This window comes from Sesamum indicum, linkage group LG8 (assembly GCF_026168435.1).
Source record: "Sesamum indicum cultivar Baizhima isolate 11 linkage group LG8, ASM2616843v1, whole genome shotgun sequence".
NCBI classification, from domain to species: Eukaryota; Viridiplantae; Streptophyta; class Magnoliopsida; order Lamiales; family Pedaliaceae; genus Sesamum; species Sesamum indicum.
In genome coordinates this window covers 20,873,690-20,895,469 of record NC_142664.1, presented here as the reverse complement: position 1 = coordinate 20,895,469, position 21,780 = coordinate 20,873,690, and positions in this window count along the sequence as shown.

Here is a 21,780-nt window from a genome sequence, read left to right as displayed (position 1 = left end):
CAAATTCTCTTTTTCCATAGTGAGACAGAAAATCAAGAAAAATAGGAACTGGACCTTCCAACAAGATCACTAGCACTGGATTGATTTTGGCAGCTTATGACTCACATAATGTAAAGGGCACTAAACTCAAATTTTGATTGCTATATAATCATCTTTTTATCTTTATTTTTTAATCTTTTGAAAAAAAAAAAACTCAACTTATTACATTTTTATTCCAACCTATAAAATTCAATTTTTGCATCATCATCTGTTAAATATTCGAGATCTCAACTTTATTATCAGAATATAAAAAATTATTTACATTTTCATCATATTCTGTAGAATTATTTGTATAAATGATACGAAAAAAGTAGGAGAATAATAAAATACTTGTCGCACGCGTGAATGTTATTATGAAAGGATTTGTAAAGTATGAATAATATTTAATTAAGGAAAATACTATAGCTTTATTTAATATTGAGTATAATATGCACCCTTAATTATAAAATCACTTATGGATATAATATTGCACCCTTATCCGATGATGATCATAATTCACAAGAAAGAATTATTTTTCTATTGCGAAAATCTTTTCGATTCAACTTTATGTTTTCAGCCAAAAAAAAAAAGAAAAAAAAGATACTTGCACCTGATTTTAAATTGTACTAGCTTTAAAAAATAAGTTACATCAACCCCTAAAATTATTTAATTATAAATAAATCTTTATTTGATAAAAAATACAATTGTTTTTCTTGAAATTTATAAAATATTATTAATTTATTTGAAAAAGTATAAGAGTCCCCAAATGCCCTCGCATTTTTCGGATAGATAAAAAAATTATTAAATAATCAAAATGTCAAAATAGATAATAACAAATGACGCTCGTTTTGTTTTGTTTTTTTCATTTGTTTGTACTGTGTCTCTCATATCATCATATCTAGTTTTTTTTTGTTTTTCTGTCGCCAACGATTTCATTTCGAAATAGTACAATACAGTCAGCAAAGCGACCAAAGATGTCTAAAATGAAGTTTGGTCCAAAATTTTATGAAGTGTATTTTTAGAATATCACAAGTAAAACTTGTCGGGACCCAATTGATCGAGTTATATGTAAAACAGAACAAACTTCAAATTAACAGAGCAATCGTTTTGCCATGTGATTATGATACAATATATATGCTAAGAGAATACACTTTCCACTTACAAGCGGCGGTCTGTGACATCAATATACTATCAATTTTTGTTTTGTTGATAATATTCTTAAGTTGAATTTTTTTTCTTTCTTTTGTCATTTTGAAATATGATATGCTAATTTATATATTTTACTCTTATATATACTATATTCTAAAAAATAAAAAATTATTTAATATATACATGCAGGATAACGTCTTACGATAATCAATTAATAGACAAAAAGAAAAAGGCTAATTAATTGGATTCTAAAATAATTCACATGATCACAGCGGGGGTTCCGTGACTACACGTTTTGCTAAATGAACTTTTTCCGTGGATACTTGTCTACTAATTGAAGCAATCTTTTGTACTTTATGGAGAGAATATGAAATTTACAGGAAGGAATGCTGCTGTTTTTGCCTACTTTTCAACTCTCATTTTGAAGTGTCTGGGTTTGGTAATCAACTTCTTTTTCTTTATTCCAATTGGTTTGACAATTAGCACCACACAAACAAAAGATATATAAGTAATTAATAAGGTCAAATTGCATTTTACACTTTGTATTTTTCAAAAATGGCTAAATACTTTCTTGTATTTTAAAATTAAGTAAAAAATTCCCTATAATTTCTAAAATCCGGCGTAAAACCTCCCTTTCGTTAGAAATTAAGGGAAGGTGGGGTGTACTTGCAGGTGGTGAGGAAGGGTATGATTTTCTTTTTTTGCTGGGTTTTGACTCTTTTTGTTGTAAATTGACAAAAATGCTCATATATTGTGTTTAAAATTAATATGACCCAATATACTTGCCTTAACCTTATTTTTAATGATTTTTTTATATTTTTAATCCCTCCTAAACAATAAATAATTTTATGCTTAGATATATTTATTTAGACATTAAAGTACATGAAAATGTATATATTTTTTCTAAATTTATAATTTAAATTAAAAATTAAATTAATGTCACAATACAAAAAGTAATATAGTAAGTTTATTTTGAAAAATTTAAATGTCTATCTGATGCATGTGATTTTAGCACGGGTCCAAAGTTTTTGAATTTGATATTGAATTTGGGCTAATTGAGTGAAAGCTCTTGAGAAAGTGGACAAGCAAAATAAAAGGTTAGGATTCCGATGCTTAAGTTAGTTTTGATTTTAAGAATATATGAATGGAAGAGTAAATTATGATAAAATTAAAAATTGCGTATGTAAGAGCACAAAGTTAGAGGAGCGGAGTATCAGCAAGAGGTTCTCGAGTGTGAAAGGGGATTGTCTGTTGAGGGGTACCTCCCATATTTATAGAGGGGGAGTCTCTCTGTGTCAGGAGTTTTGGTGGGGTGGGGGGGTCCGCATGCCAGCGAGGAAGGCGAGATTGGGTTAAGGTTCCACCTTATCTGTTCCTTAAGCAGCAAGTCTTCACATGAAGGGGGACTTCTATTTTGTGAGGATTCCTGCCTCATGAGGAGTCTTCTTAGTGCGAGGAGTCTGACCTCTAGAGGACACCTTCCTCTCTCAGGTTGGGCCTGCAGAGGAGCAGCAGATTTTCAAACTGAGCCATTGAGTTGGGCTTTCTACTTAGGCCGAGCTCATGATTTCATTCCTGGATAGCTTTCGAGGTGGGGGAACTTTTCCTTGGGCCAAGCCTAGTAGCCTCCCTCTTGGGTTAGTCTTGAGGAGGTAGATTTTCTTTTCAGGCTAGACGCAATAATTATATGGGTTGTCTCTCTCCTGGGTTTGTGGGCTTGAATTGGGCCTAGTGTCTCTTCTTGGCCAATCGTTCTTGGGCCGTGCTTATCATTTAGTCCCCCCCCCCCCACTCTAAGGAGGAAGGATCCCTTCTAAATCCTTAGAGTAGGAGACTCAGTTTCATCGGAAGGAAAAACCCACCTACCTTCACAAGGAAGGAGGGTATCCCCTCGTTCTTTGAATGGAGGCCACCTCCAAGAGGGCAGACCCTGTCCCACCCCATTTTGGAAGGGGCTTGAGGAGGAGCTTAAGGCAGGCACTGCTTCCGCTCATCGTCTGATAGATAAGGATACCGATGAGGAGGAGGAGGGGGAGAATGAAGGGGAGAGCTCTTCCCCTGATGAGGAGAGGGTGAGGTCTCCACCAGAGGAGGCCAAGATGCCGGAGTCCTCTTTTGCGCGTGAACTTTCTAGGACTTCTCCTAAGGGAGTTCCTCCAGTGGAGGAAGGGAAGGAGGAGAAGGTTCCTCAATCGCCGACAGGCTAGTGGGCCTTCTATCTTGCGGACCTCCTCCATAAATCAACTCCTCCAAGAGTGTCATGTTCCGCCTGAGTATTTTTTTTTGTATATACTCCTTCCCCTATGAGTCGTCCATTCTTCCCTCCCCCTAACTGTTTATGCTTTTTTACCACCTAGTTGACATCAAGTCTTCACTTCCCTATTCCTCATTTTTATTCCAAAGTCGCCTATATTTTCTAAGTTTCTTTAAATCAGCTGGTTCCAAATTCTTTTAAAATTTTGGTCGGGTTCTTGATGGTCCTTCATTTTCATAGTTATCCTGTAACTGGTCATTTGTTTGCTAAGTGTTATTGTCTTAAGAAGACCGAGAAAGGGTTCTTCAGCTTTGTCCCCCATTTAGGAGTATCTTTCTTGCTACTCCTCCATACTCCAAAACACTAAAAAATGAGTTATTTTTTCATTCTCCCTCCCCATGCTTGGTCATTCCCACGACAATGGATCTTTGAGGCCACTCTTCCTGCGAATGCGAGGCCAAGAACAATGACCTTGTCCTCTTTGTTGGAAGAGTTGAATGCCTCTCATTATGATTTTTGGTCCTTAATATATGAGAGGTTGTTGGGGCATTTTGGGCTGGCTCCCGTGATAGAGCCCTTGAGGAATTCATTGGGTATTCCTTTTTAGTTTTTGAGTGTTATTGCTTCCCGTTTCACGTTTTCTTGGAGTGTTGATTTTTCTTGTTCAATTTTGTGAAGAGATCATAATGGTTAGCATGCTGATGAGAGATCACGTGTTGAGGGGTCGCTTTGGAGGGAACTTTACTCCCAAGAGGCTCCCGCCTCCAGCGACTCAAAGGGTAAACGTCCCTCCTCCTCTTTCTTCCCTGGCCCGTGGCGAGGAGTTCCTCGAAAAAACCTCACACCAGGCTTGTGGAAACACCTCCTTCTCGTACCTCTTCTATGCCACCACCTGTTCCTCCTTCTAAGGAGGAAGTGGATACTCCCCTCGATCTTCCCGCGAGCCTTCTGCTTGTCTCCACAATCGCCACCTGCTTGAACAGGACAGGGGGAAAGCTGCTCTGGTGGCTGACTTGAGGAGAGGGACTTTATCTCCCGGGGATAAGCAATTGTTCTCTCTTTTCTCCCGAGAAGAGCTAGAGGGAGTGGGGGCCCTCTACCTCTTCAAGGTATTTTCTTGCCTATATCTTATGCCTTTTGCTTGTATTCTCCCTTTTGATAATTTTTGTTTTCTGTAAGCCGCCTCAGTCTATGAAGAGCTCTCCTCTAGGCCTCAAGGAACCCCTCCTATTCCCTCCAATGACTCTCAGAAGCGCAAACTGAAGGATAGACTGGAGCGTTTAGGAAATGAAAATGCTAAGTTGAGGGAGGCTAAGAAGGAGGTAACATGCCGCTGTCAGCAGTTCGAGAGGGAAGTGAGACAATTGAGGAAGGATGGGGCCAGCCACGAGGGTGCCCTGAAGAAAGCGGTGGAGAAGGCAATAATGATTTCTCCCATTCTGAAGAGGGCAAAAGTTACTTGGGTGCCTACTGGAAGAGCCGCTTGAAAGAGTTAGTACTAGCAGGAGGTAGTTATAAAAGAAGAGATTATTTAATTTTATGTTAGGCAGTATGTTATTATGTTTACATGAGTTCAAAGTTCCATTTTTCATACTATATAATTACATCATATTCATCATATAAAAATATACAAAAAATATATTTTTTTCTTCCTAAAAATGACTAATTTAATAATTTTACAAACTTAAGGAACTATAAAATGATAAAATCAAACTTAAATTGATAATTTTACCCTCCAAAAGGTCAAAGTCCAGCCACATTTTGGCCGAAAAATGGCCAGAGGGATCAAAATGAGATAAAAATTAAAGTTTAACGATGCTAAAATAAAAAATAAACTTGAAAGACTAAAATAATTTTAAATAAAGCCTTAAGGGACCAAATGTAACATTTATCCAAAATTAAACTAGCTATATGAAATATACATTCTACTGAACATCCTTTTTAAACATATGGCTAGAAAATTTTCACAATCAAATTATTCAGTATTGTCCCAAGACTAAAGAAAATTTCTACAAACCCCTTCAATCACTTAAAAAAAATAAGATTTTTAGCTACAATTAATTATTATGATTAAAAGCAAAATTATAGTGCCTACAAATTAATCACTGCCCGCAACCATTATCCATAGTTTCTGCAAGTGAGAACAAGACTAAAACTATGACAAATATTTTAGCCAAAAAATCTTGACAAATATTAATTTACTGTAGAAATTAAAAATTTAAGATTTCATATTGATTTTATTTAATCATAATTAATATAATAAATTTACCATAATTTTTAAATTGTGATAATTTGTAATATAGCAAAAAATCAATTTTTTGTAGCGAACTATATAACCATAACACAGTACGTCACCCCTGCTCGATCCCAAAATGTACGCATTACTAGTGCATATACATTCCATATTTTTTTTTATTTCATTATCTTGTTAATTTTTTTAATCAACGATAAAATATATTTTTCATTATTTCAATTAATTGTAGAAGTAGAGAATTTTCGAAGAGATGCATAATTTCCAAATTTTTAGGAAGTAATTACAATATTTTTTAAGGGGTTAGGTCTGTAAATGAACATTCAATATTATTCATTTTCACACTCACTGATTTTATATTAAACTCAAACTCAGAACACATATTATTCATTGATGTACATATAAAAAGGTTCGGATTTGAATATGGCATATACTCTAAAATACCTACGTTTATGAGTATTAATACGGATAAAAATACCTATTTTTAAATCAACTTATAATTATTGAATTTATAAATTTTTAATAAATCAATCAACTAGATTTACATTATGCCTAAAAAAGTATAAATTTTGTACATGTAACATAATTAAAAACAGAAAATGTAACATATTGGCATATTATGATCAAATACTTACGTAATCAAATTAATAGTAATATATAGCCAATCTCATTACTCAGTTTTCAGAAACTGAGGAGAATGCAGATACAGTAATATATATTTATTTAATTAATAACAAAATGGAAACGTGATACTTAGTTCTTGCATAAATGTCTAAAAACATAAAACTCAACATATATATATATATATATATATATATATATATAATGCCGGGCAACCAGCTTCATAAATTACGATCATGGTTTGGCTTGTGCAACCGACAGCATTATGCTGCTCAGCTTCTGCATCTCCTTGCCAAACTCCTCCACCTCCGGCGAGGAAATTTCGAACTCCCCCAGCGCATCTTCACAATCCGACCACGACGTGGAGGAGAGGTAATTGGTGAGGGAAGAATAACGACCCCTCTTCACGAAACCCTTGCATTCCATGAGGTTGCTCATCATGTTCTCATAAGCATCGTGGCAAGTGCTGTCGATGGATTCCTTTGTCTCGGCGTCCAAGTCGCCGGGCAAATGCTTCCCCACGCTGAAGACTATGGATTTCCCGGCCTTGGCCTTATCGATGACGGCCACGAGCGAGTTTGTCATGGCCTCCTTCCAGTTTTCGGCCCCTTTGGTCAGTTTCATGCAGAGGGGTTTGTGGGCAGACTTGGCGCAAAAGGGGCTGACCGGGAACGGTATCTGGGGGTCCTGGGCCTGGGGCGGCGAGTCCAGGGGGGGATGTGCGGTGGAGGTGGAGATCAGGACGAAGGTGGTGGCTAGGAGGGCCAATGAGAAGGAAATGGAGGTTTTCATGAAAGCCATTTTATTATATGGTGGTTTTGCCTCTGAATGGCAAAGATAGAATATCAAAAAGGGTTGATAAGTGGAAAGATTTCTATCTGTACATGGAATTATGTGAATAGTGAGATTTGTGAATTCTTATAGTCATACCATCTCTATTATTCAGTGTCTTTTTAGGGAAAATGAGGCCTGAAAACGTGCTCAGCTATCCATTGTTATGGAGGGTTGGAAGGGATTAATGGTCACCAAGAAACTCTATTTTTTAGGACGCCACAATTATTTCATTCAACATTCCATACACATCCTAATTTTGGTACTTGATAACACTAATAATAAACATTCTTACTTCATTTTTCCGGATCTCTTTCCATTTTTTTGTGGTGGAATTTTAAATTTTGAATAGGTCAATTCTTTCATTAATGAACTAATTACACTACTAGGAGCATATTATCGACGAACGATGTGTATCACTATAAGAAAATAAATTATTTTTTATATATATAATATTTTTATAGTGTAATTATATTATTGATTTGATACGACGTAAGGTGGCAATGTATATAGTATTGAAAATTATTGTAAAATGAATTCTGGAAAGTTGGTGGCTTACTTGTAACTCTGATTCAGAAACTTCCAAGTGGGCTCAAATTAGTAGAGTTGAAATCACTTTTAGTTAGTTTAATTAACACAAAAGTAGTAAAATGAAATGGTTGAAACAGGACCTACATTAGGGATGATAGATGAGTCGAGCCGGCTCGCGAAAATTTTGAGCTCGACTCGAGCTCAAGTTCAATTGTTTTTGTTCATGAGCTTGCGAGCTTTTTCTATTTTTTTTATATATATTTTTATTTTTGAATTTTTTATATATTTAATTTTATATTTAATATTTGGTCAATTTTATAATAAAAATTGACCATATATTATAATTATTAATCAATATCATATATTTTATTTTGGATAATAATAAATTATGGTACTTTTATTTATATATTTAATCTTTATACAAAAATAAATTTAATCAACAACTTAGTAAATTATAATATTTTTGTAATTAAAATTATTATTTAATATGATATATATAAATTTTATGTTATATTTTAATATATATTTGTATTTAGTTATACTTTTTTTAAATTGCCAAGTAATTAACTTATACTTTTTTATCTATTTTGAATTTGATATTTATATCAGGATACATACTATGTATTACGCAATCTATTTTATTTTTTTATAAATTTATGTCAAAATTTAGTGATTCTTATGAATTAATCTAAAAATAATGTAATGATAATAATAGTGATGGTTGAACAATTTTAATTATTTTAATTATTATTTTATTATATATATAATGAGACAAAAAAATTTAATCAACAATTGCGATATCTTAAAATTTGGGCACCCGATTCACACCAAATTTAAATATATATAAAATAGTGTCCATTAGATCATATCGGATAGTTCAATTTAAAATCACATGGCCTGATTCTATGGTACACCGACTTGAATGATTATTCTTATGTTCCAAGTACGATATCTTGACGTCCGTATATCCAACAAGTTTAAAACTTTATCAAGTGTATTTTTCTGTAAGTTTGATCATATCTAACGGTCTGATCTGAGTTTTGATAGTCCGATTAACCCATGTTGTTCAGCAATATAAGGTGATAGTTACATCATATAATACTAACATTTATAAATACATAAATTTACTGCAGATTGTGAACATATATTAATCTCAACTATAAAATATTTTATGTATTTCAATTGTATTATTTCAGATAATTGATACTTTTCTATAACTTTAAACTGTTCAATATGATTTTTTTTTGTACATTTTACTAATTATATTACTATTAAACTAATCAGTAGTTTATATATAGTTATAACAATAAATTAGAATTTCATACTATATTTTGGTATATTTATAATATAGTATACATTATACAATCTATTTTATTACTTATAAATTTATGTAAAAAATTGGTGATTCCATTAGTATAATAATAATAAACAAAAAAACAAAAAAATAAAAATAAAAAATCAGATTGGGTCGAGCTCGAGCTCAGCATATAGGAGTCGAGCTCGAATTGGTCAAGCTCGTTTAGTTCGAGCTCGAAATTACAAAATCGAGTTCGACTCGAGCTCGACTCATTGTCACCTCTGCCCTACATTTGTAGTAGGTTCAAGGCCGAAGTCTGCACCCATATGCCGCCACTGCCCCCTCCGGTGGGCTGGGCTGGCATTGCCTCTGTTATGCCCAACCGTATTTATGTTAAATGTTTTTAACAAAAGAATAACCCGTAATTAAAATACACTATTAATGTCCTTTTTAATTTTCCTTGTTTGCATGAGAAAGAAGAAAATATAGTTTACTCCTCTAATTTACGCGGTAATATTTTGATCCTGTATAAATTATTTTTTTTAATTATAGTCATATAATTTTAAATTTTTTAGCAATTTTAGTTTTTTTAATTAATTTGATCAAAAAATTACATGTGATCATTTGCACATGATCAAATTAAATTGTATTTTTAGTCCTAATTTAGGAAGTGTTCGCATTTTTAGTCCTATAACTTAGAATTTAATTTTTGTGGTCCTGCATGAATTGATTTATGGGACTAATTAAGTAATTTAAGGCAAAAAATTCTAAAATTATCAAAATATTAAAGTCGTAGGACTAAATTGAAAAATTCAATTCGTATAGAACAAAAATTACTAACCCTTTAAACTATCAAGGATTTCCTTAATTTATTTTCATTTCGCAATTAGTCAGAATGGATGAATAATATAAGAATTGAGTTCATAGCATGATTTTATGTAGTAGGGGGTATAGAAAAAAAAAAGTGTGGATTTCTACCACATCTGCAGCTCCTCATATACTTTACTTTTCAGCCCTTTATCGCAATCAAATCAATAATTGTTAAGTCCATCAAATTTAAGATAAAGTATTAAGGTATTACAAGTCATGAAATAATGTAATGTGTTTTTGGGACCAGAATTTGGGCATGCCATCGTATGTTTTTGGGAACACTTGCAAGGAAAGTGTGGGCGTTGTCCTTACTCCCGTGGTCGATTGTCTTGCAATGTCCGCTGGAATGGGTGAAGTGGATTCGGACTGTGTCCGCCAACTTCAAAGCTGAGGCGAAGGAAAGGTTTTTTTCATGTTGTGTTTGTGGGGAAGTTGGAATAAACGATTAAGGGATTGGAGAAGGTCGTCTGAGGATCCGCTGGGAGGATGCGTTGAGGCGAGGAAATCGCTGGACTCGTGGCAGTTGTTCGGTCAAGCTGGTCTCGATCGCCCCAGACGCTGTGGTACGTAAAGGCCAATTTCATTAGCAGGGTTGGGGGTGCTGGTCTGCCGGAAGAGAAGGTTCTCTCGCGTTACAGCGGCAGATCATGCGACTGTGGAATTGGGAGTGGGTGCTGGTTGAAGATGATTGAATGCAAACAGCTTATTGCCTGCATGCAAGCAAGATCCTGCAGAGAAGGTAGCGCAGCTGCACCGGTCCAATCACCACGGATATCCAGCATCTCGTCGCTTCTATATATCCAATTTGTTTTTGTTCCAACGTCGTGTAATTTTAGATGCCCTGCAGAGGTTGGCTATAGCCTGCTTATGTTCTGATCATGAGGGCTTTTCATGGCCTTTGTAAGCTTGCATGGACGCTCAACTTGCAATGAAATATATATATATATATTCTCGTTTTTCTTTCCAAAAAATCAAAGTGAAACTAATTGTTTACGTGGAAAGTTTTGCACGGACTCGATTCGACCGAATCTGAGATCAAATGCAATATATCTATTGTGATTGATGTACAATTTAGAGAAAGTGACCACATAGCAAGTGTGAGTCATGTTTTGTGATTGATTTGGTTCGATTAAAGCTAACCTGTGCAAAAATTTTCCTTGTATACATTGAAAATTTTGCAAAGTTATGACGCTATGAAACTTTGTATAGTTATTAGATTGGAAAAAGATTGAAGTCATTTGGTGGAAATTTAGGCTATAACTGTAATTAGAAGTTCGAGCCTATTTAGTGCCTTAGCTGTACGTACGACTTATCACACCAGATTTAGGTTTAGTTACTCGGATTCATACAACACTTGCTGTTTTTCCATTTTTTGTTAAAAACGACGGTACCTAGGCTGTGGATTTGATGTGAATCCCTACCCATTTATTAGAATCAAGAAAATAGTAAACGAGAAGTATTTGTTCCTTTTAATATGCCTAAACAGAAGTTTTGGCATAGACCCCTACTCATTTATTAAATTTCAAAGAGACTCTTGTACAGTCTAAAAAACTGTAAACAAGTAGAACTTACTCTCTTTACATAAACAATTACCGAAACGATGTCTGAACTAATCATTTGAAACAAAAACCAAGTAAAAATGTATCTAAACGCAGAAGAATAGCTAACTGCCTCTGGACATAGGATAAATTGTTGGAGGAGCGCAGAAGGCATGCTTGGATAGCAAGGAAATCCGCCGGCTGCATGGTTTGCTTCTCGGTAGACATGAGTAACACGAAGAATCATATTTTTCTCCAAAAAGTCGGAGTCTAGTGAGTAGTGCTTGCTTATTGACGAGACTTGCTTAGTTAGTTTTGAGATTATAAGTAGGGTTCACAGTGCAAATCTTGAATTATGCTATATAATCTGTATTTATTTATTTATGCACATTTATGTGTATGTTTACACTTAGATACCGGAGTTGCACAAAATAAAATATTTTATTTAATTAATTTGTAAAAAATGTTATAGTTTTAGTTCTCAGTACAAACCTAGGTATTAGATTGAGGTCAGTCTATTTATCTCTCTCTCACACTGCAAAATCCAACCCCTCTCAAATGAATAAAGAAACTCGGGTTTGGGTTAGAATTTTCGTAGGACATATTTGTACTTTTTGATAAATAAACAAAGTTATCTTCTTTGTCCGTCTTTTCTAATTACTGAATTTGATAACTTTTGGAAGGGTTCTTTGCAATTTCATTCCGTATCAATCTCATTAACAATTTCCTTCATTATCTGTCCTTGTCGATATTGACATCGGGACCATGCTTTGTAATTATTAGAAGTTTACATGTTCAAATACAAGAAAACCTGCTAGATAACTATAGTTAGAAAATATTCTAGAGAGATCATAGCTTCATAAATCACGATCATGGTTTGGCCTGTGCCACCGACAACATTACGCTGCTCAGCTTCTGCATCTCATTGCCAAACTCCTCCACCTCCGGCGAGGAAATTTCGAACTCCGCCAGCGCATCTTCACAATCCGACCACGACGTGGAGGAGAGGTAATTGGTGAGGGAAGAATAACGACCCCTCTTCACGAAACCCTTGCATTCCATGAGGTTGCTCATCATGTTCTCATAAGCATCGTGGCAAGTGCTGTCGATGGATTCCTTTGTCTCGGCGTCCAAGTCGCCGGGCAAATGCTTCCCGACGCTGAAGACTATGGATTTCCCGGCCTTGGCCTTATCCATGACGGCCACGAGCGAGTTTGTCATGGCCTCCTTCCAGTTTTCGGCCCCTTTGGTCAGTTTCATGCAGAGGGGTTTGTGGGCAGACTTGGCGCAAAAGGGGCTGACCGGGAACGGTATCTGGGGGTCCTGGGCCTGGGGCGGCGAGTCCAGGGGGGGATGTGCGGTGGAGGTGGAGATCAGGACGAAGGTGGTGGCTAGGAGGGCCAATGAGAAGGAAATGGAGGTTTTCATGAAAGCCATTTTATTATAAGGTGGTTTTGCCTCTGAAAGGTAAAGATAGAATATCAAAAAGGGTTGATATGTGGAAAGATTTCTATCTGTACATGGAATTATGTGAATAGTGAGATTTGTGAATTCTTATAGTCACACCATCTCTATTATTCAGTGTCTTTTTAGGGAAAATGAGGCCTGAAAACGTGCTCAGCTATCCATTGTTATGGAGGGTTGGAAGGGATTAATGGTCGCGAAGAAACTCTATTTTAGGACGACACAATTATTTCATACAACATTCCATACACATCCTAATTTTGGTACTTGATAACATTAATAATAAACATTACTTAATTTTTCAGGATCTCTTTCCATCTTTTTGTGGTGGGATTTAAAATTTTGAATCGGTCAATTTCTCCATTAAGAAACTAATTACACTACTAGGGGCATACAGTCGACGAACGATGTGTATCACTACAAGAAAATAAATTATTTTTTATATAATATTTTTATGGTGTGATTATGGTATTAATTGATTCGGCGTAAAGTGGTAATTTATATACTATTAAAAATTATTGTAAAATGAATTCTAGAAAGTTGGTGGCTTACCTGTAACTCTGATTCAGAAACTTCCAAGTGAGCTCAAATTAGTACAGTTGAAATCAGTTTTAGTTGCTTTAATTTACACAAAAGTAGTAAAATGAAATGGTTGAAAAAGGACCTACATTGTAGTAGGTTGAAGGCCGAAGTCTGCACCCGTATGCCGCCGCTGCCTACATCCGGTGGGCTGGGCTGGCTGGCATTGCCTCTGTTATGCCCAACCGTATTTATGTTAAATGTCTTTAACAAAAGAATTACCCGCAATTACAATACACTATTAATGTCCTTTTTAATTTCCTTGTTTGCATGAGAAAGAAAGAAAATATAATTTAACTCCTCTAATTTACGCGGTAATATTTTTGATCCTGTATAAATTATTTTTTTGAATTTAGTCATATAATTTTAAATTTTAGTAATTTTAATTCTTGTATAATTTTTTTTTTAAATTTAGTCATGTAATTTTAAATTTTTTTAGTAATTTTAGTTTTTTTTATTAATTTGATCGAAAAATTTCATGTGATAATTTGCACATGATCAAATTAAATTGTATTTTTAGTCCTAATTTAGGAAGTGTTGGCGTTTTTAGTCCTGTAACTTAGAAGTTGGTATTTTGGGTCCTACATGAATTGATTTATAGGACTAATTAAATAATTTAAGACGAAAAAGGACTAAAATTGCCAAAATATTAAAGTTGCAGGACTAAATTGAAAATTCAATTCATATAGGACAAAAATTACTAACCCTTTAAATTACAAAATCAAAATTATAATTTTTTCCATGAGAAATTAGATGATATTGATGGCTTATACGTGATTTTTCTCATGTAATATATGAAATTTGGCATTTTAGTCCTTTATTTTTTTAAGGTAGTAACTAAGACTAAGTTATGTAACTTTTTATTTGTTAACAATTTTGCTCCTTCGATCACCAGAAAAAAAAGTTTATATGACATATTTGCTATTCTAAAAAGATATGAGTGTGAATTGGATTTTCTATTTTAAATTTTATTAGATTTTTTATTTCAACTGACATAAACAAATTACTTGAACAAAAATTGCATTATCTATTTTATTTAAGGAGAGAATTTATATACTTAAAGTGTATATATATTAATTGAAATAGAAAATATAATAGGATTGTAAATAAAAAATCCAATCCGGCCATAAATGACCAAGCTATGTATAAAATACTCAAACAATTAACCTTCTAAGTACCATTCAACCACCTACGACCAACAAACTTAACAAACAAAAAAGGACCTCAAATTTCTCAGTTTCATGAGAAATTCAAAAACTCCAACCTCCATAACTGTTGCCTATTTAGAATGCCATTGATCATGTCTGCAGAATAACAGCCAAACAATTGTTAACTTCCATAGACAAAAGCTTGGAATATCTGGCAAGCGGGGAGCGGACCCGGAACTCCGACAGCGCCGCCTCACATTCGCTTCTCTGAGCGGCCCGAAGGCGGGATCTGACGGGGCCTATGTCCTCGTCTTCCAGCGCTCTAAGACTCTTCTCAAGGTCGTCGATGGTCCCATCAAAATTGTTGTTACAAGACGCCATGATCGAGTCCTGGCTCGTCTTTCCTAGCCCTGCTATAGCCGGCCTCACCAAATGAATCCTGCCGCGGAGGCGCTTAGCATGCTTCAACGTGCTTCTCAAGGCATTGATGGAGGCGTCCCGCCAGTTGGTCGCGCCTGTCACCATTCTGGTGCATAGGCGCTTGGCGGAGGCTGTGCGGCACCAGGGATTCACACCTATGTCTGTCTGAGCATCCACTGATGGACTCTCGGCGGCCAACAGGAGAAGAAGAGCAGCCATGGCTAGGAAGAGATAGTTGAACCTTCTTGGAGCCATTTTTGGCTCTAGGATGATTCAGTTCTTCTCTATCTCTCTTTTTGTTCTGACTGATTACTGTGCTCCCTCTTGTCTTTGGCTTCCAGAGTCATGAATCAAAGCAGTCTTTAGGTATATATTTGGGGAGTTTATGAGTGCATGCATGGTATTTCTATTACTTAGCAATTTTTTGTGGGGTAATTGCTGCTTAAGTGAAGGGCCCTCCTTCTTTTCAGAGAAGTTCTCGAAGTAAGTTTGTTTCGAAAAGTTCTCTTCTTTGATTCATTTTTTTTTTTATTTGCCAAAAGTTAGGAAAACTTCGCGCACGCACACACACATCTCCATGGATGCATGTATACTTCTAGTTGCGAAATTATGATATATATAGTAGGAATAATTACACCCAAAACCCCTAAAAATAGCAAAATTATACTTGCTCTCTAAAATTTTTGAAGTTACACTTGCGTTGTTTTTGAAAATATTTTGGTTGTTCACCTTAATGTGAGCTGCTCTTTGGGTAGGTCTTGCACTTAAAATCCTTTAGGCTAAAGTTTCTTGCAAGCCTGGAAAAGAGGATCTATGAACAAAACGTTAATATTCCAACACTTACATCAGTAAACAATTGTCAGAATGATAAAATTAAGCAAGTTGAAAGAGTATTTAAGGTCTAAAAAGATAAGAGCCTAATTTCAACAGAGGGCTTTCATGTAAATGCTAGTGCAAAAATTGTGTTACCCTACTTTAGGGAGAATGCTTGCTTTTATAGCCATATTTCCCCATTGGGTGAAGAAGCATGACCTTCTGGGACTCAGGTTGGTGGTTATTGTGTCATCAAACCCGGAGGTGGGTAGGGGGGATCTTCATGGAGTCATGTTGGCCGAGGAGGCCTTGGTTGGGTGGATATCTTAAGAGATATGTTACACATTCTTATGGGGTTGTTGGGTTGCATAGGAGATCTTCAAGCTTTGTCATAGCCTATGTGGCGGCCTCCTCTCCTTGGTAGATGAATGACTTCCTGACACCTGGAAAGGTGCCATGTTGCTTTGACAGGCAAGCGTCAGCCTATCCCTCCTCGTGGACTAGTGGACACTTTTGCTGCAATCCACCTTTTCTTAAAGCCATAAACGGGAACCTGGACTGAGACCTTGCTGTCGTGGGTCTCATGTATTTGAGAGCTTCTTATTGGACCTCATATGAGCTTGCCCTATTCTTGGGCCTGGTGCATTTTTTAGACATTAAATTTGAATAAAACTGGTGAATTTTTTGTTTTACCAAATGATATTTAGATTCTAGGTGTGCATTTCTAAAGTTTATATTTTTGCAAAAAACAATTTGTTATACTTACATATTTTGATGCCAGCCTACCGAAGTTTAGCACCATAAAAAGCAGTTGAGGGATCCAACTCATGATCCTATAACAGTTGTAGGACCGAGCAAAACATGCATTGTAATCCAATGCTGAAATTAGAATTGTACTTAGCTATGAATTAACTAGAAATGAATTATAGATGCTTAGAACTCCTAAATGTATAGAGAAAACATACAGAATATACGCAAAGAGTGTTCTAACTGGCCTACTTTGATCTTTTATTTATAGAAGAAGGATAAGAACATTCAAGAGTTAGTCTGAGCATGATTCACGTAAGCCATAAGTATTGATTCGATTCGAAATATGAGACCTTCTTCCGGTGATCCAAGTCAGCCTCGTATTCTCCCCAAATCGTTAATGGATTATGAGTATTGAAACACGTATGTTAGGCTAGTCGGCTTTGTTCCCAATTAAGACCATTCGACACTCAAGTTAGTTCGGATCGAGATAAAAATATGCGCTCTTAAGACGTACAGTCGAAAGCAATAAGTACAAGTTACCTCAAATGATTTGTGTTTGGAGTATTTATAAGGCCCAAGCGTACAGTGTCAACTAGGCCACGTGTCATCATCTGAACCTTTTTAACTTTTATCATGCGGTGAAGAATCCTCCTTTTCATCCGAATATATTTGCGGGTTCTGGCGTGGAATGGGGCCCCAAAAACCCGACCCGCGAGCAGACGCACGGATCTTGCAGGTTGCTTGATAATTTTACCCTTAAATGAGAGACTTTTTCATTCTTTTAGCGTGAAATTGGGGTAATCCCCATCAACTATAGGGCAAATCTTCTATTGTGTGACAGTGACATCATTTGTTGAATTGTATCCCATGTAAATCATGTTGTACGTGAGTAGAAAGTGCATCCACATTAGCAGGTAAGCATGTCTATTTAGAGGAAAATATATCAGTTGTTCAATTAGCCATCATATCATCAGAGTTGTTGCTGGTTCTTCTGTCTGAATATGAACGCTTTGTGCTGACGTTTTCGCTCGGCAGTCGTTCTTTTCGTCGGCCACACGCTGTCTGACCAGTCCTTGGCCACAAACTAGCGGCGGCTAGCTAGACTAAATGTTGGACTTTGAATACACTTTGACCCCATTCCTTTGTTGTGTTCCTTGCCAAATAGTCATGTTTGAAATAGTGTTTATATATATGGTGATCAGAGGGAAGCTACAAATATCATGTTGAGGATAGAAAAAACACATCACCAAAAAAATAGGAAAAAATGCAAGCCCTTTGTGATATCGTAAATGAGCAAATTATCCCCTTATGAAAAACTAAATAGCAATTTACCTTCCTATATCTTTTAAAATACAACAATTTACTTCCCTATGTTATTTAATGGCATTCCTGTATAAGGAGGTAAATTACTTCATTTTAAAAAGTATAGGGGGTAAATTGTTATATTTTTTTCATAGGGGGTAATGTGCTCTATTTCAATATCATAGAGGGATAAATTGCTATTCACTCAAAAAAATATAATCAAGATCCAATATATATATCAATTCATAATAAGTTTATGGCTCTTATTTATATAAAAAAAAAAAAGAGTTGTTTCTCTAGAATTATCCCTCACTACTTTCTCTGTTTTAAAATATGAAGTCAATTGGATTTTTTAAAAAGTAATTTCTTTTTGTTTAAATTAAATTTTGGTGAACTCAATCATACATCTAATAAATGGGTTCACTTATCATTTGATTGGGATTCTTTTTGAATTTTATATTAATTACATGACAAGTTTAATATATTTATTGTGTAATTAATTTAAATTTGATCGAACCCAATTTGGACTAGAATTTTTTCACCTTCTAATTAGTGAAAAATATATAAAATCTATATAAAAAATGAAATTTATCTCAATAACGGAGAGCTTTCCATTTAAAGAATATATATCGATTAAACTATAACTTGAATTTTTAGAGGCGACCCAAATAGTTTATTATAATTAACTATAATTTTTAAAATTTATTATAATTATAAATATTTATTCATTGTTTGAAAAATTATAAATACTCTTTGAGATCAATAATTATTTAATAAATATCCCCATATAATGTACTGTCATGATAAAGTATTTTTTAAATGATTATTAACTTTTTTAAAAAAATTATAAATTTTTTAAACAATAAAAAAATTATAATTATAACAAATATTAAGAAATTGCGTTAAATTTTCCCTTTCTCATTAGTGTTGGACTTTGACTTTGAAAGGATTTTGGGTGCAGCTAATCCACTAAACATGATGACAAAGTTCATTGTAAACAAAACTAAAGTTGTACGCATAAAAAATTGACATTTACAATATTTTACATATATCATAACTACTTTTAATAAATTTCATAGTTTTGTTCGAAAAAGGTACAATGTTCGGAAGCTTAGAGAATTATAAGTCGTTCAAGCTTCTCGTTTACAATTAATATGGGATGCTTGTCTATGATTTTCGAGACAGGGGCTTGGAATAGACACATGGCGTCATCCCCACAGATATCGTCAAGTGAGGCAATTTGGTACTTAATTAGTGCTCCATTATGGAAAGTATTATCCACTCTAATTTCGTATGAATTTCACGATTTTGTTATAAAAAGACACATCGTTGGGAAAAAGAGGCCTTAAGTTTTAATAAATCGTTTACACTCCTCGTCTGCAACTAATATGAGTTTTTTGCCCACGTCAAATAATTTTTTTTTCAAATTATGTGTCCATTTAGCCCTGCAAGTGAGTATGTTAAACTTGCCTTTCGAGAGCAAACACAATTTATTTACACCGTTTGGCCACATTTTGATAAAAACTACAATTGGTAGCTTTTAATTCCACCATAATTAATTTTTATCTGACTATCTATTATAGCTATTAAGTAATCTCTTAATCCCTTACTTTACCCTAACATAGAATTACATTCTTGAAAATTGTTAGATCTATGCAATAATTATATAAAAATTAGCTGCTCAGTTACACTACAAAAACAGATTGAATTTTTATTACACTATTAACGGCCACGGTTTAAAAATTATGATAAATCAATACTATTAACTACAGTTGAATAAAATTGAAGCAAAAATTTAAATTTGTATCACGATTAATCACTATTTCATGGTTTTTAGCCAATGCCAAAATATTTATTAGGGTTTTAGCCATAGCTAATGTTTTGGCCACATTTGTAGAAATAACGGTTAACGACAGTTGTGAAGCCGCGATTAATTTGTATTTGCTATGATTTTTTCTTTAGTTATAGTAATTAAGCGTAACGAGAAATCATATTTTTTTAGTGTTAATAGGATTTTAATATAATATTATTTTCATGAAAATAATTTATTTTGATTGATTTTTAATATTTCTCTAATTTATAGTTTTAATTTATTACTTGGTGGAATTTTTGACATGAAAATGAGATTAGTTTCGAAATTAAATTACAATATGCAGTTGTTAATTAATTATAAAAATTATGAACCCAAATTTTTTCATAAGCAATTATGCAATCGCCAGCTAAAATTGAACGGATATAAAGTTTGGTTAGTTGTATGTCATATTGTTCTGTGTCCTTACATTTGATTTTTTTTCTTCATATCTTTGACACGCTGTGTAAATTATGTTACAATTTTCTAACATCAAATATTTTGAGAGAAATATAGAATGTGGAAGTAACACTTAAATACAATTAGTATTAAAGGCAATTTTCGTCCCTTAATTTAAGGCCATTCTCGTTTTAGTCCCCTAAGTTACTAGGATTTTATTTTGATCCCATAAAACTAAAAAAATCTCAATTTTGGTACAAATTTGATCGGAAAGTTGAGTCACTCGCCGGAAAAAGTCACATGTCAGGCGTGTGACTTTTTAAATTGGGGCTTGTATTGTGATTGGCTGAAAATAAAAGGCTTAAAGGCAATTTTCGTCCCCAACTTCAGGCCATTCTCATTTTAGTCCCCTAACTTCAGGCCATGTCTTCACCACATCATCTTTTTCAGTCAATCACAATGCAAACCCTAATTTAAAAAGTCACATGCCTGGCATGTGACTTTTTCCGACGAGTGACTCAATATTCCGACCAAATTTGTACCAAATTTGAAATTTTTTTCAATTTTACGGAACTAAAATAGAACGCTAGTAACTTAGGGGATTAAAACGAGAATTACCTGAAGTTAGGGAACGAAAATTGTCTTTAAGCCATACAATTATACCGTATATGAAGACATGTATATATATAGTACAAGAAATAAACCATACATGTTTATTCATTTACATATGCAATACATAGTGAATAAGTTTTCCATACATTAGAAAAAAATTGCTATTACTTATAATTTAATTGACTACAAATTAAAACTTTGATAAATAATTAATTATGATTAAATAAAAATTAATATAAAAACTTAATTTATTTACCAAAAAAATTAATCTTGCTATGCTTATGAGCCTGATCCAAATCGAAATATGCGAACTCTTTTGATTGATCTAACTTGGCCACGTATTCAACTCAAATCTTTAATGGGTCTTGAGGATAAAAATATCTATGTTAGGCTAGTCAGGCTCGTCCCCAATTAAAACTTTTCGATGCTCAAATTAATTTGGGTCAAGATAGAAATATACGATATGATAATTCAAATGAAATAGGTCCATTTATAGATCAAAAAAGTATTTAAACCCAAAAGAATATATATATAAATTAATGCCACACAAGATCCATGTGGTGGATCTGAGGAAACAATTGAAGAAGAAAATTGATGTCCAGTCTGAAACCCCGCCCTGCCTCGCCAATACCTCGGACCCGCCCTGCCTTGCCTCCTTAGAACTTGGCTCTGCCCCCCCACCTCGTCTCGGATTGCCCCGCTACGCCAAACCCGCCTCGCAAACTAGCCCCGTCCCATCCAATTTAAATTTTTATTTTTTAAATTAAGCAATACAAATTTAAATGTAATAATTTAACATAGTTTTTTTTATTTAAAATGAATTATATCATACATATAATATATTCAACTAATTTTTTGTATAAGCAATACTACATATCATTGTAAATTTAAGTAATTTAACATAGCTTTTTTTATTTAAAATAAATTATATAATACAAATATACATTCAATTATTTTTTTTTTGGTATTTCATATATAGAGTTGGATAATATATGTAAAGCTATTTAAAAATTTATCTATAATATTATATTTTTTTTATTAGTAATGTATTATATATAAATAAATAAATAAAATAGACTGAGAC